Below are 4,753 nucleotides of genomic sequence, written 5' to 3'. Positions count from 1 at the left end.
GGTTTGAGCGGCATGGCAAATAGATAGAAAATAGTGACCTGCCGACTCAGTCTTCGACTTACAACCACAATTGGGACCAGAATCTCCATCCTTAAGCAAAGCAGTTGTTAAGTGAATTGTGCCCAATTTCACCCCATCCCCCTTTTGCCAATGCAGTGAACTGCATCGGAACGTTGTTAAGTGAATCCAGATTTTCTCATCAACTCTGCTTCTCAGAAGATGGTGGGATGGTTGCAAACGGTGATCATGTGACTTGGGAGGCTGCAACTGTCATAAGTACATGCCAGTTGCCAAGCATCTTGAACTTTTGATCATGTCACCATGAGGATATTGTCATGGTTATGTGAGTACTGGTTGTAAGTCACTTTTTAAAATGCCATTGTCATTTCGAATGGTCGCTAAAGAACGGCTGTGAGCTGAGGACTACCTTATTGTCAAATGAGCTGTTTCCTGACAGTCAAAACAATTAATCAGTGGAACAATTTGTCTCCAGAAGCTTTGAATGCTCCAACACTGGAAGTTTTTAAGAAGAAACTGGACAGACATTTGTCTGAAATGGTATAGGGCAGGGGTAGGCCACCTTGGCTCTTTTATGACTCGTGGACTTCAACTCCCAGAATTCCTGAACCAGCTATGCTGAGGGGAAAGGGAGAGGTTTCCAAGCTGAGTCATGCTGGCTCAGGAATTCTGGGAGTTGAAGTCCATGAGTCATAAAAGAGCCAAGGTTACCTATCCCTGAGGTAATGCTTAATTAATACACTGAAATGCCCTAGATCAGGGGTAGGCAACCTTGGCTCTTTTATGACTCGTGGACTTCAACTCCCAGAATTCCTGAGCCAGCATGGGGGAACTATGGCCCCTTCATGATTCGTGGACTTCAACTCCCAGAATTCCTGAGCCAGCATGGCTCAGCATGGAAACCTCTCCCTTTCCCCTCAGCATGGCTGGCTCAGGAATTCTGGGAGTTGAAGTCCACGAGTCATAAAAGAGCCAAGGTTGCCTACCCCTGATCTAGGGCATTTCAGTGTATTAATTAAGCATTACCTCAGGGATAGGTAACCTTGGCTCTTTTATGACTCATGGACTTCAACTCCCAGAATTCCTGAGCCAGCCTTGCTGAGGGGAAAGGGAGAGGTTTCCAAGCTGAGCTGTGCTGGCTCAGGAATTCTGGGAGTTGAAGTCCACGAGTCATGAAGGGGCCATAGTTCCCCCATGCTGGCTCAGGAATTCTGGGAGTTTTAAGTCCACGAGTCATAAAAGAGCCAGGGCTGCTTACCCCTGGTATAGGGTTTCCTGCCTAAGCAGGGGGTTGGACTAGATGCCTTCCAAGATCCCTTCCAACTTTATTATTATTATTATTATTATTATTATTATTATTATTAATAATAATAATAATAATAATAATAATAATAATAATAATAATAATAATAATAATAATTGTATAGGGTTTCCTGCCTGAGCAGGGGGTTGGACTAGAACAGAAGTCTCCAACCTTTCTCCGTTGGCGGACTGGAGGGAAAGGGAAGGGGAAGCATTTTATGCGCACACACAAACGGGGCTGCCAGCATGCGCAACACAAATGGGGCGGTGCTAGCTCCCGCGTGACACCCTCTAGCCCTGCCACATTTTCGCCATGCAGTGCCTCGTTTTTGCTGTGCGGCGCCCCTGTTTCACCACACAGTGCCCGGTTTGCGTAGCGGCTGCGCTAGCGCAGGTGGGGTTTGTGTGTGAGTCGTTTTTGCAAATACGTGAAACTTGGTTCTTTAAATGAAATGGTTTTTGTTCCTCCAAGCTTGCACTGAAATTGTATCTCAATAGATAGCCAAAGGCACACATAACAGATACAAATATTATGGGAAAAGATATAAAAGATGCAAACTTGGGGGAGGGGGAAAATAATCTTCATTTGCAATTTTGCCCAGTGGACTAATTTTCTTTACAAATCATTGCCCTGAATATAAATATTTTTTGTACGTTATATCACGAACCAAAAAATTTGATATTACTTATTTTTTTTTAAAAAAAAGTTTGTAAACTGCATTGTAAAATTCAGAGAAATGTGCCTCTTCGAACCTTAGATTCATGCTTACTTTTTGGGTTAAAAAAAAAAGAATAACTGCTATTAAATGCAAAAAAACCCCACCCAAAGTCTCTCTTTTTTTACTCTTAGCTCAGCTATTGTGATGGAGCGATCTTGGAGTCCAGTCCCTTAGAAAGACCCTGGAAAAAGTTCACAGAAGAGCAACTAAAATGATCAAATTCCTGGAGACTGAAACATACGAAGAACGGCTGCAGGAATTGAGTTTGGCTAGTCCAGGGGTAGGCAATCTTGGCTCGTTTATGAGTCGTGGACTTCAACTCCCAGAATTCCTGAGCTACCCCTGGACTAGTGTGTGTGTGTGTGTGTATTGCTCAAAAAAATAAAGGGAACACAAGATAAGACATCCTACTATTAAATACAGTACATTGTGTTGTTTAAGTGTTCCCTTTATTTTTTTGAGCAGTATATATAGATAGATAGATAGATAGATAGATAGATAGATAGATAGATAGATAGATAGATAGATATAGATATATATATATGTATATATATATAGATATATATATGTGTGTGTGTGTGTGTGTGTGTGTGTGTGTGTCTATGTGTCTGTGACTCTGTGTGTGTGTGTGTGTGTGTGTGTGTGCGTTGACATGAAAGCAGTATTCCAGTATCTCAGGGGCTGCCACAAAGAAGAGGGAGTCAAGCTGTTCTCCAAAGCACCTGAAGGCAGGACAAGAAGCAAGGAATGGATACTAGTCAAGGAGAGAAGCAACCTAGAACTAAGGAGAAATTTCTTGACAGAACAATTAACCAGTGGAAGTTGTGGTGCTCCAACACTGGAGAATTTTAAGCAGAGATTGGACAACCATTTGTCTGAATTGATACAGGGCTTCCAGCTTGAGCAGAGGATTGGACTAGAAGACCTCCAAAGTCCCTTTCAATTCTTACTATTCTGTCAAGAGCTGACTTCCACCAACTTCTACAATTTATCCTCCTCCTCCTCCTCCTCCTCCTCCTCCTCCTCCTCCTCCTCCTCCTCCTCCTCCTCCTCCTCCTCTTCTTCTTCTTCTTCTTCTTCTTCTTCTTCTTCTTCTTCTTCTTCTTCTTCTTCTTCTTCTTCTTCTTCTTCTTCTTCTTCTTCTTCTTCTTCTTCTTCTTCCTTTCAGCGGAAACAAACGTGTCTTTTAAGAATCAATCATGGCATGTCACTGTATGCCATTTGCCGTGATTTCATGTTGCTGCTATTTTCAGAGAGTCAAAAGAATGACACTTATTTTTTTAGGCTCTTCAGTAGGAATTGGTGGATAGAAGATTAGGGAAGGGTGTGTGTGTGGCTAGTCACACACGCACACACATATCCATAAATACCATTCTCAATACTTTCTTTGACTAAATCCTCTACTGTCTTTAGCTGGATTTGTCTTCTTGGATGACCAGGAATAGAAACTTCCATCCAGCATTAATACAGCGATGCTGTCAACCACTTCCTGTCCTATTGGATTCTGCTGAATTTTTCATGAAGGGCTTTTCAGAAAACCAAAAGTAGAGCTTATTATTTATTTATTTATTTATTTATTTATTTATTTATTTATTTATTTATTTATTTATTTATTTATTTATTTAAAATCCTGGATTTCTTTAGCTGGCAAATGAATTAGTTAGCCTCATCGCTTCCTGCTTTGAGAAAATGTCCCAAACAATCTCCTAAGTGACATTCCTATTTTGTAAGCTGTCCAGAGACGTTGGACATGAGATGGATGGCAAATAATTTTTTATAAACAAGTAAATAAATTCCTACATGATGAAAGGAAAGCAAAATGCCACAAAGCAAAAACTTGAGCCGGTTTGACAACTTTTAATTTGTTTTTAACTTTTTTCTTTTCTTTTCTTCCTGAGGGGACAGACAAACTTTCTAATAATGCTGTGAGCTGTTAGCCACCATTTTTACTTTTTACGATTGCTGAGGGAGCCAATTCAAGAATTGAAATTGTGAAGACTGATGCCTATTATATTCATTTTAATTCTATTGTAGAACAGAATGATGAGATGTGTTCTTTCAGTACAGTAGGAAGAAGATCAACAAAGGCCAATAATCTTACAACAAATTTGATAGTAGTCCCGTGTTTGCATTTCACGATTCCCGATTAGGGAAATCTCTCCACCAGAAAAGCAGTGTAGGAGATAGGGATAGCACTTAGACTTGTATACCGCTTCACAGTGCTTTACAGCCCTCTCTAAGCGGTTTACAGAGGCAGCATCTTGCCCCCAACAATCGGGGTCCTCATTGTACTGACCTCGGAAGCATGGAAGGCTGAGTCAACCTTGAGCCGGTTAGAATTGAACTGTTGAACTGCCAGCAGCCAGCAGGCAGCTGAATTAGCCTGCAGTACTGCATTCTAAGGGACGCAGTGGCTCAGTGGGTTAGGACGCTGAGCTTGTCGATCAGAAGATCGGCAGTTTGGCAGGTCGAATCCCGAGTGCCGCGTAGCAGAGTGAGCACCTGTTACTCGTCCCAGCTTCTGCCAACCTAGCGGTTCGAAAGCACGTAAAAATGCAAGTAGAAAAATAGGGACCACTACGGTGGGAAGGTAACAGCGTTCCGTGCGCCTTTGGCGTCTAGTCATGCTGGCCACATGACCACGGAGACGTCCTCGGACAAGCGCTGGCTCTTCGGCTTTGAAACGGAGATGAGCACCGGCCCCTAGAGTTGGA

At 42.2% G+C, this 4,753-nt stretch overlaps 1 protein-coding gene across 1 annotated transcript in view; it reads left to right on the top strand.

Annotated features, from left to right (window-relative positions):
- The window catches only part of LOC310639311 (DEP domain-containing mTOR-interacting protein-like), a 40,939-nt gene extending 38,528 nt beyond the window's left edge, over nt 1-2,411 (top strand). The window contains exon 10 of the transcript XR_014492273.1: nt 2,171-2,411. The gene's annotated coding sequence lies outside the window, so the exon portion shown is untranslated. The remainder of the gene's footprint in view (nt 1-2,170) is intronic.
- Nucleotides 2,412-4,753: the final 2,342 nt, after the last annotated feature.

Source organism: Vipera ursinii (assembly GCF_947247035.1).
Source record: "Vipera ursinii genome assembly, chromosome: 3".
Classification (NCBI taxonomy): domain Eukaryota; kingdom Metazoa; phylum Chordata; class Lepidosauria; order Squamata; family Viperidae; genus Vipera; species Vipera ursinii.
The sequence above is the reverse complement of the archived record's forward strand: the minus strand, read 5'-3'. Positions and strand labels throughout refer to the sequence as shown.